This window comes from Octopus bimaculoides, chromosome 11 (assembly GCF_046866305.1).
Source record: "Octopus bimaculoides isolate indiv1 chromosome 11, ASM4686630v1, whole genome shotgun sequence".
Taxonomy (NCBI): Eukaryota; Metazoa; Mollusca; class Cephalopoda; order Octopoda; family Octopodidae; genus Octopus; species Octopus bimaculoides.
This window is the reverse complement of record NC_142938.1, coordinates 39,774,001-39,786,500: the sequence shown is the minus strand read 5'-3', so window position 1 is coordinate 39,786,500 and position 12,500 is coordinate 39,774,001.

Here is a 12,500-nt window from a genome sequence, read left to right as displayed (position 1 = left end):
TTTGAATTTCCCTTTGAAATTCCTCTCATGTCGTTAATCGTAATACGTACAAAGGTAAGTTTCGAAGGACGACCTAATATACATGAATCGATTTGAGCCGATCGGTTTTCTAAAGGTTTTCTACACACACACACACACACGTATATTCGTGTGTGTGTGTGTGTGTATGACATGTGTTTATGTTTATATATAACAGTAATTTTAACGAAGGAATAGAGAAGTCAAGTGCGTTCCGACGAACGTCCGACATTTATTTTATATGACATCCAAGTGTTATGCAATGTTATATAATAAATCTAAAACCAGTTCACTTCGTCAGACATTCTTATTTTGCCGAAGCAAATTGCCTTAGAGTTTAAATAACTCTTATATGTAATATGAAATAAATAGCGTATGTCTATCGAAACGTACATAATATTCATTTGATTCCTCAATTCTTCAATTAAAATTATTGTTATTTACTCCGTGAGTATTATAACATACCTATTTGGTATACATGCCTTAGATTTGCGAAGTACTCCTATAATCATTGGCTGAAGAATAGCAAATTGTTTTTGGTTGATTGAAATGTGTAGTTTTTACACTACTACTTGAGCTCTTTGCTTGTCAAGTTCTTGCATGAAATGCTGCTGAGGTCATCGCCTGGAATATATTCATCCTCAGGATTATTATTATTATTATTATTATTATTGTTCAGTAGTTTTATTTTTATAACGTGCTTTCACTTCACTACCGAGCGCAGCTCTGTGTGCATTGGGTATGTGCTGTGGTTTGCTGTGATGCTCTTATGGTTACTGTATTGAAAGTGTTTTGCGTAGGATGTGTGCGGTGCCCAGTAGTGCAATTTTCTGTATGTTATATATATTTGTAAGTCCTGGTGTTTTTGTTATGTATTTGTCTGAATATCTTTTTATTATACCTAAGGCACCAACTATGATAGGAATTGTTTCTTTTTTTAGACTCCACATTCGAGTTACCTCTATTGCCAGGTCTTTGTATTTTAAAAGTTTTTCCATTTCTTTCAGGGAAACGTTGTCATCTGCCGGTATTGATACATCAATTAGAAAGCATTTTTTTTCCTTCATGATCTCTGACAACTATATCTGGTCTATTTGCCTTAATTTCCCTTAATTATTATTATTATTATTATTATTATTATTAGTATTATTATTATTATTTTTCATTATTATTATTATTATTATTATTATTATTATTATTATTATTATTATTTTATGTTTGACTTTTGTTTTGCATTTGTACAAGTTGGATCCAAGTCTCACCCAGAGACCTCAAGAGACAACAAGTTAGAAGTTCATGTAGGTGTTATGCCTAGGGTACCATATATTTGGATTTGTACAGTTTTGTTCAAGTGAATGTTTAAGAAACCATAAGAAAATTATGTTTGCTTTAAAATTTGAGATCACATAGACAGTATTTTACGTAGGATATGGGCAGTTCCCATGAGCACTATCTTTTGGACTTCAGCCATTTTGGGGTTTCCTGGTATCTGAGCTAGGTAGTAATCAGCCCGTTTCGCTGTCATTCCCAGGGCACCTATGACAATAGGTATTGTTTTCGTCTTCAGATTCCACATTTTACTAATTTCTATTTCAAGATCTTTATATTTGCTCAGTTTTTGGTAGGTCTTGACAGATACGTTTATATCAATTGGGACAGTCATATCAATGAGGAGGCATGATTTTTGTCTGAAGTCTTTCAGTATGATGTCTGGCCTATTTGCGTCTATCTTTCTGTCAGTTTGAATGGTGAAGTTCCAGAGGAGTGCAATGTGATCATTTTCAAGTACTGGGGGTGGTTTGTGTTCCCACCAGTTTTTATCATGGGGCAAGTCCAGGTTTTTGCATATTACCCAGTGAATATATTGTGCAGCTCTATCATGCCTGTTGAGATACTCTGTAGGCGCAAGCAGACTGCACATGGAGACAACATGATCGATGGTCTCATTTTGTTGTTGGCATATACGACATAATGGGGAGCTGCCGTTCTTTAATATGTTGGCCTGGTAGTTCTTTGTAGGTAGGCATTGATCTTGGGCTGCTATGATAAACCCCTCTGTTTCTGATTTCAATCCAGAGGCCATTAACCATTGGTGGGTAAGGGCTTTGTCAATATCTGCATTATTCGCTCTCTTTGGGTATTTGCCATTGAGAGGTTTTCCATGCCATTTTTCAGTCATAATAGCTAAGGCAGCAATTTTAGCACGGGTTTTCAAGCGCTTAGCTTTTTCTGTAGGTGTTTCTAGTTCGTCTAATTCTTGAATTTGTTGCAATTGGAATTCACTTAGATATTCCTTTGCCTGTTTTGTTACTGAGTAAGATGCTTTCTTGCTTTCATATTTTAAGACAAGTTTTAGCATCCAGTCCTCAGAGTTTTTCATATAGGTGTCTAGGCCAATTGTGGCTACCTTCATTGATAATGCCAGCTGTAGTAGTCCTCGACCTCCCTCTTTTCTTGGCAGATAAAGACGTTCTATATCTGCCTTAGGGTGGTGCATTCTATGCATTGTCAACAGTTTTCGTATTTTTCTGTCAACATTACATATTTCAGTAATTGACCAGTTAACGATGTTGAAACTGTAAGTCACGACTGGTATGGCTAGAGCATTGATCGCTTCGATCCTGTTTCTCGCGTTCAGCTCTGTCTTCAGTATTGCTCTCACCCTGCGATAACATTCTCTTCTGATCCTTTCCCTCATCACTGAGTGCTTGATATTGTCCCCTTCAATTACCCCTAGGTATTTGTAGCTCTCCGCTGGTTCTAACTCTTTTATGACATTTTGCTGGTCAAGGTTCACATTAGATGTATTTGTCATTTTTCCTTTGATAAAGATAGCTTTTGCACATTTATCAAGGCCAAATTGCATCCTGATGTCATCACTGAATTGTTTAACAATCGCTAGTAGGCCTTTGAGTTGTTGGTCATTTTTTGCAAAGAGCTTTAAATCATCCATGTAAATGAGATGATTTATATTTTTATCAAATATTTTATAACCATACTGTGCATCATTGAGCAATTTTGAGAGCGGTATTAGGGCTAGACAGAAGAGGAGTGGTGATAGTGAGTCACCCTGGAAAATGCCACATGAAATTCTTACATCTCCAGCATTTATAGATTCATTGTCATTGTTCAACATCAGTGTGGTTCTCCATGATCTCATACTTACAGATAAAAAGTTTCGCAGAGTAGGAGCTATTTTATACATTTCCAGACATTTCCTAATCCAGCTATGTGGTAGGCTATCAAAGGCCTTTTTATAGTCTATCCAGGCTATTGACAAGTTTTTGTGTCGCTTGTGACAATCTTCTAAGATCATCTTATTGATGAGTAGCTGATCTTTACAACCATAAGATCCACGTTTACATCCCTTTTGCTCATTAGGGAATATGCTACTTTCTATTAAAAAACTATAGGTGTACTCGGTTAGGACAGATGTTAGCGTCTTATACATTGTTGTTAAGCAGGTTATGGGGCGATAATTTTTTGGTTCGTTTGTTTCCTCATTTTTTGGAAGCAGGAATGTTAAACCATTAACTAGCCAAGAGGGCATCAAACTAGGATTTTGCAAAACATCGTTGTAAAGTTTTGTTAGCAGTTCATGGCTTTCTGGGAAGGCATTCAACCAGAAGTTAGGAATTTTATCCTTTCCTGGAGACTTCCATTTGCTTGACCTCCTGAGAGCAGATCTTATATCTTCTACCCTGACCCCCTCCCACTTTTGCTCCTCTAAGGAGTCTAGGTCTGTAGCTATTCTATCAATCCAAGGGGCCTTTTCATTGTGTGTTTTATCTTCTGCCCAGATTTTATTCCAAAATTCTTGCACTTCTTCTTTTGATGGGACAGACTTTATTGTTACTGGTGTTTTCCCTATCTTCCTGTAGAAATTTTTGGGGTTATTTTTGAACATGTTATTATCTCGGAAGAATTTAACACGCTTTTCATACCTTGCTATGCGGGCAGCTTTAGCACATACCTTTTGCTTGATGGTTTCTATGGTGGCATCAATGTCAACTATGGTTTTCATGTTATATTTTTTCTTTAGTTTTTGGGTCTTTGTAGGTTTGATACTCTTGTCAAATTTAAGGTTTTTCAAACATTCTATGTCAGATCTAAGCAGCTTAATTTGGTGTTGAATGCGTTCTTGCCAAGAAGGCTTTTTGTGGGAGTGTTGTCTTTTATTATTATTATTATTATTATTATTATTATTATTATTATTATTATTATTATTATTATTATTATTATTATTTTTATTTATAGATTCTTGCATGCAAGTGAACTTTGGATTTTTTGATTGGATTAGGAGTACAACCGCAGATCTAAATTTCATTTGGATTTGATGATCACGATTGATTAATGTAGTTAGCCAAGTTTGGATAGCTACAAATTGCTTATAATGTATCTGCCTGGATTTGCGTATCCCTATTACTTTGTATTACACACACACACACACATGCAAACACACACACATACACACAAGACGCACACACACATGCACATATACACACAACACAGACACACATGCATAGGTAAACCTACACGCTCGCACACGCACACACATATACATATATTTTAATAAACGTGGCTGATTTAATAAAATATATTCATATATTTTAATATCTATTATTGATTTAATGAAATATATTTTACAAATGGCGATTGATTTTAAGTAAATCATATTTTAATAAGAGTAATTGATTTAATGAAACTATTTTAATATTGGGTATTGATTTAATGAAATTTATTTTAATAATGATGATTGATTCATTGAAAAATATTTTAATAACAGTGACTGAGAACAATGGAGAAATCTGTTGTATTAACTGCAGATTCTTTTGAAGAAGGCAAAGTTCTAGAAGCAGCAAAGACAGTTGAAGGGAAGAGAAGACTAACTCTCGCCGACCATCCATGTAAAATTTTCAACAGTCCCGCGCAGAGATTGTCATCATATGTTTCATTCAGATTTGAGCTTCCACAGTCATCCTATAAGTTATCACGCTAGAAGGAGGCGAAAGAGAAGTAACTCTAGTGAGTAGGGCAACTTCTCGGATCGATGTTTCTATACACATTCATCGGTTGGTGGTGTACACCAAGCATTGAAGAATTAGGGGAAGGTCTTGTTGAAAGACAACTTAAACTATTTAAAAGTATGAAAATAGACGGAAATAATGATAAGTTTAGATGGGAGTTTGAAATAAAAGGTCAAAGGGTGAATTTAGAAATGTTAATCAAAATGTGTTAACACGAATTGATCAGCAAGTTTGGAATTAGGTTGCATTGACCTGTCGATAAAAGCTTGGCCACAAATTGAATAACTGCAGTTGTATCTTGGTCTTGATTGCAATTATGTTTATTAATTATTACCTGGGCCATTAATTGTTAATTCTTTATTTCCTGTATTTATTAAAATTAGCGAAAACCCGGAAAATAAATAGATAAATGAAATAAACGAACAAAGTGTATATTTATCTTTATTGACAAAAATTATATAATTACTTAAAATGTCTGCCATTAATTTTCATAAATCTTCTACGGGTATTTCGAATATTAAGTTTATGCTACTACAATTATATAAGATTATGTAAGAGTGCCCTCTTTCACTGTAAAATATAATGTTTAACGCCGATATTTTAGAGTCAAATTTAGTTAATGATCCGTTGCTGAAGGCCTGATTAGTAAAAATTCATATAATGAAATAGTGTTTCACGCAAACTCAATAAATATACTTTGCATTACATAAATATCATACATCTTTTACTCCTCAACACATATTTCTTCAAAATACTAATCCAAAACACTAATAATCCGTTCTATTTATATGCACAATGCCTGAAATTTTGGGCTAGTCGATTACATCGACCTCAGTGCTCACCTAGTACTTATTACATCAGTCCTAAAAGGATGAAAGACAAAGTGGACCTCGGCGGAATTTGAGTTCAGAAGAAATACCACTAAGCATTTTGTCCGACACACGAACAATTCTGACAAACGCCGCCTTCTAAAATACTAATACTCTAGAACCGACTCATAGTTCTCCTCTTGTTCCATAGTTTGTAATACTTAAAACACAACATAAACAACTTTCAATACACTTTAAACTTTATCATACAACACATCGACGTACGATAAACGTCACTCATTTATATACAATAGATATCTTCCTCAATATGCAATAGAAATTACTCATCATTCAATATTCAACACTTCACATCATAAAGCACCAACAATAATCATCATTCAACACTCTACAATCCTCACACTTCTCTAAAGTCTTTAAGTTCGTTTACGAGCGTCCAATGAATAACAGTTTAGCATTCAGTACTCAGTTCCTCTTCAACGTATCAATCATCAGGCAATGCTAATCACTCGCCACCTCACATTTTACAATACGCTCATATACTGTCATGCAATAAGTGGTTGTCAACATTCAATAATCATCATTCATCACTCATTTCTCTATAATAAATATACTAACACCTCAATAAACACCGCTCACTCCCCTATTACTTATTACAGCAATACCGTATGGTAGTAAAGAACAATAAACTATACTGGCCACTGACACTTTACTGCTCATCAATCGCTACAGTAAATCTGAAGTCCTACATAGCCTTAAAAGACAGGAAGGTCACGGTTGGAATACTTTTTATTATAAGTATGATCAATGAGAACCACATTAATGTCGTTGTATTACATTATCTACATTATATAAAACAAAGAAACTAACCAGGAAAGACAATCCGAAAGAAAATGCTTTTCAAGCAAAATGACATTTACATTATCTTGTCTGTCTACTTTTCTGTCTGACCATCCTTTTAAGTTAGTCTAAGTGTGTATTAAAGTCATCCGTTTGTCTGTACATTTTATATCCGCCTATCTTGCTATTTGCATGTAAATCTTTCTAACATATGCCTGTCTTTCTCCTTGTATGTCCATCTTACTATCTGTTGTAACTTAAGCAATTAGGTTTTAGTCATTCAAACACACAGAAGCCGTCAACTTAATTGGTTCATTTATTACTTGGTTTCAAATTTTTCGTCGCTCTGGTCACTGGAGCAGTTCCACTGCAACTGGTTTGAGACTGGATTTATCTGCTTTTTTCTCCCTTTTCTCTCCTGTATGGGACAGTCATTCTCGCTTTCATGATATGGTGTCCATTCTTGATCAATTATTTTGGCTTTCGTTGCACTCTATGGATGTAGTAAGTTCTTTTTTCTCTTTCTTTTCTGTGTTTGTGTGAGGGGGCGTCACTTATGGCTTTATACAATCAAGCAGAGCAAGACAACAACAATAACAGCAACCATTTCATACTGGTACACAGAAATCTTTTGACTGTTTTTACACGATCATTCCACCAGCTAGAAATAATAGCCAAAATTAACATTTTAGTTAATAAAGAATCCGTTGTGTCAGAAATATAATTCCAGGTTATATTTCCGTCTGTATGTTATTATTGTCCATACGTTCATATTTCTGTCTGTGTGTTTATATTTCTTTTCGTATGCTCATATTTGTGTCTAAATCTCCATATTTCTATTTGTACGTCCACATTGCAGTCTGTACGTCCATATTTCCGTCCGTATGTCCATATATATGTCAACGTTTCTTTTCCTATACACATGATAATATTCCTGCCACACAATTGTGCTTGTTTTCATTCCTTTCTATTTCTCTAATACTCTTTGTATAATATAACCAAATATATTGCTTACTTCATAAAGGTTTACAGACCTCAAGATTGCTTTGTTCCAATGTTAGCGCATCTGTCATGTTTAAAGAAGATGCGGGTTTGTGTCCCATGGACAGCTTTCGACTTTTTCTGTCCAAAGGGGTTTTAAAACTAATATTTACACGCTATTATTTTTGGCATTAGCTACTTCGAGTATAACAATATATTTTTGCCAAGCTTACGCTTCAAACCGCTGGAAGTGGCTATAACCTGGACAACATTTAAATATTAATCACAAATTTTGGCACAAGGCCAGTAATTTTCGGAAGGGGATAAGTCGATTACATCGAACACTGGTGCTCAACAAATATTTATTCTATCGATCCCGAAAGGATGTAAGGCAAAGTCAACCTCAGCGGAATTTGAACTCAGAACGTAAAGAATGTAGCTAAGCATTTTGTGCGGTGCGGTAACGATCCAGCTAGCTCATCGCCTTTCACAAGCATTAAATATTAGAATCAGAGTTATACGATTAACATTAAGTTTTGTTAGCATACTAATTTCTAAATTTCAGTTATTAAATCAAACTGCAATTATGCATTCTTCCTAATTATCAAATGCAATATTAATTATCAAATATACGAGTAGTTCATATTATAGAGTTTATTTTGTAAAATTCTGATTTTCTAGTTTTCTCTGAGCACACAATCTACACACACACACACACATATAGAAACAAACAATTACTCATGAATATATAAATATATGAATATATTGATGTACACGTATGTTGTTAATAACCGTGTAAATGAGTGCACTAACTTCTCTCACTCGCTCTCTACCTATCTACCAATCTCTGCATATATGTATGTGTAAGTGTTTTTGTGCATGTGTAGGTATGTGTGTATACGTGTATATGTGTGGGTGTATATATTTGTATGCATATGTATGCGTGTGTGCTTATGAAACTTGCCTTCATGTGGTATTATTGCATCTCATATGCATTAATATGGGAGTTAATCTACGTAGTTCACCCTTTCACTCATCTATCTATCTATCTATCTATCTATCTATCTATCTATCTATCTATCTATCTATCTATCTATCTATCATATGACGGTTAATGTTTGATGGTATATTTTTGCCACCATGACTTAGACTAAGGAAATATAGCATTCGTACAAAACTTATAATTTACTTTTTAGTAAATTTGTTGGGACCTTTACAAAATGATTGCGAATAAATAATATTCATTAACTGAAAATGAAATAAAACAAATTTCTCATACCTATTCTGTCATTGACTGCTTCTCATCTTCTTCCTCCTGTCCGCCTCCTCGGCATTCAATTTTACTATTACTCATTTTCTCTCACTGTGTGTGTTTGTACGTGCGTCTGTATGTATGTAGTGTTCTATTACTCATTGTACTGCCACCAAGTCTGGTATGTGCATTCATCGTGCATCTATTATGTTAACTCTCTTTGTATTTCTCCCTTATTCTCTCTCTCCTCTCCCTTCTCCCACTCTCTCTATACCGGCGTAAAGCGTGAATGGATAAATCAACCTTATTTATATCGGGCATTATGTGAAGATATATATATGTAATCACACAAAAACGCACACACACGAACATATGTATGTATGTATGTATGTATGTATGTATGTATGTATGTATGTATGTACGTATGTATGTATGTATGTATGTATGTATGTATATATATATATATATATATATATATATATATATATATATATATGGAGAGAGAGAGAGAGAGAGAGAGAGAGAGGGTGGGCGACAATGGACAGATATTGAGTTTTTACACCTTTTGAACAAGAGAAAATTTTTCTCCCCGGAATCTGCAGTGAATTTGCCTTTTAGCAGTTGAAATATATCGTCACAAACATATTTTAACTAACCTAAACTTTGTTTATGCCTAAATACTGCTTGGTGCTGATATTATGGTAATTTCCACGACCGTCACAAACCAGTCAATGTTGTTGAGTGCATTTTAGTTAAAGCTATGCTTTGATAAGGTCTGTCCAGAGTTGCTTTTCTTAGGTATTTCCCATTCATAACGGCTGAAGAGCTAGAAACATTGATGTCTAAGAATCCTGATAGGGGGCGATACTGAACAGATATGGCGTTTTTACACCTTTTTGCCATAAGAAAGAATTTTTCCTCCATGGTAACTGCAGTGAATTTGCCTTTTAACAGTTCTTGTTTTTAGGAATTCCCAATAGGTTATGAAAACCCAAATTGTGAAGTCAGTTATGTAATAGCATGAAATTAGTTACTCGGTAGTAAGAATTCAAATAAAGTAGCCCCGAAAAGGGCTATAATGCGTTCCCAGAGTATATAGAACTTAGGAGAAAATGCTAATAAGGTATGTATACTAAAATCATGAAGCATATTACGTAATAACAGGCTAATGAGATATAAAATAATAACAGTTCAAAGTAAATAACTCTGAAAAGGGCTTTTGTGCGTTCCCAGAGAGTATCACCCTCAGCGGCGCTAGTGTTGGTATATTAGTAGCTGGTATATTAGTAACCGAAGTAAGTGGATCTATTGTTTAGAAAAATATTATTTACTTGTTTAAGGGTTATGCTGGATAAATTGCGAACAGTTCAAATACTAAGAAATAAACATACTCAATTTGATTTATACCAAATGATTTAGGAAAATGAATGGGTTATTTCCCTTGGCTGTTAAAATGAAATATATTAGATATATATATGTAAGGATCCCTTCCAGGAGCCCTATTAACGATTTTTTTCAACAATCTGAGTATGCCATGAGGTTTCCAGACATGAGTTCTATTCACGTGTCAAGTTTTATCAAAATCGATAAAACGATGTAGGAGGAGTTAGCTAACAACTCCACAAACACACCCACAGACGGTATTTCCCACATATGTAGTAGATATATATAATGTTTATCTATCTAAAAGTCTATCTCTTCATCATGTATATATGTACATATGTGTATAATATATATACAATATAGCAGCGCACCTTTGATGTAGGTCTAAGGAAGTGGTACTCTAAAGTCTAAAACCGCAAATATTATATAAATTTTCACTTCGAACTTTTTTGTGTGAACTGGCGTTGAAACAATTGTAACTGATCATTAAAGATGTGTTAAAGTCTTTCTTTGACTTATTTAGATTAAACACTTGTATGTATGTTTGTATGTATGTACGTATGTATGTCATTATTCAGTTTATTTCAAGATTTCTTGCCAACAGGAAAGAACCGGTTTCTAACCTAGATCAAAGCTCCTTCATTGGAATTTCGATATCAACAACAGCATATTTTTGTATGTATGTATGTATGTATGTATGTATGTGTGTGCAGATTTGTATGTTTTATGTATGTATTCTCATGCATATAGTTGCATATCTAGACATGCTCATATATATTTAAATGATAAATTTCTGGAAAGTTTAACAGATTTTTACAGCTCCAGTGATGGACTGGATCTGTAGTCTTCGAATTAGCTTTCTCCTATCTGGTTTTGAGAAGCCTAATTTCTCAAGATTGGTATTTAGGCAATATGTTACATATCCCTGAGCCCCAATAATTACAGGTATAAACTTGAAGTTGTAATCTGGATAGAGTAACTGCGGATTTCTCAATAGTTCAGCATAGGTGATTTCTTTTTCACTGGTCTTCAGCCTTAAAGTAACATCCGCTGGGCAGCTAATTTCCACAACTGTGCACAGTTTCTCTTCTGTATCCCAAATTATTATATCAGGTTCTTCACTGGTACATTCCACCAGTACACCTTTTTATTATGAGTAGCTATGTCTTCTACCATACTGTGGGTTCTTATTTCTTTGTTCTCGGGATTATCCTTCCGACGGATTTTATAACAGTGTCATATGTCTCATGTATGTATGTATGTATAAGTATATAAGTATACACACACACACACACACACACACACACACACACACACACACACACACACACACACACACACACACACACACACACTCGCACACACTCATTTTCACAGATTCACAGACATGCCATACAGGTCTCTGAATGCTTCAAGCAAAGTAAACGATGGCATTTGTGGCAGGTCCGCCTTGACATGGGTATGAAGCAAGTCAGAGAAATTGATGTGAAGACTTACATGCTCAGCTATTGCAGATTCTGACTGTCAAAACAACAGATCGACCACATCTCCAAGACACACTTATAGCCTTTAAGCATCAGCGATTCTCTCTTCTGACGTTTGTGCTGGTAGCGATGGTGAGGGTGTTGTCAGCACTGCTTATAGTAGTCGTAGTTGTGTTGGTATTGTAGCTCTTCTTCTTCTTCTTCTTCTTCTTCTTCTTCTTCTTCTTCTTCTTCTTCTTCTTCTTCTTCTTCTTCTTCTCATCATTATTATTCTTATTAAGGCGGCGAGCTGGCAGAATCGTTAGCACTCTGGACGAAATGCTTAGCGGTATTTCGGCCGTCGCTCCGTTCTGAGTTCAAATTCCACCGAGGTCGACTTTGCCTTTCATCCTTTCGGGGTCGATAAAATAAGTACCAGTTGAATACTGGGGTCGCTGTAATCGACTCATCCCCTCCCCAGGGTGTGATAACACTGCTGAGAAAGGATGCCAACAATAGAGACATGCTAGGGAATTTTCGGCCCATAACTCTGCTAAACACAGAGTTTAAGATTTTGGCCAAGATGTTAGTGAAAAGGTTGGCGCTTCTCGTTGGTAGTCTCGTTGGGGAGGCACAACCGTGCATAATCAGGACAACCCCCACCTTATGCGATATATCGTAGAGAGTGGTGGGACTGTAGCTGGTTTCG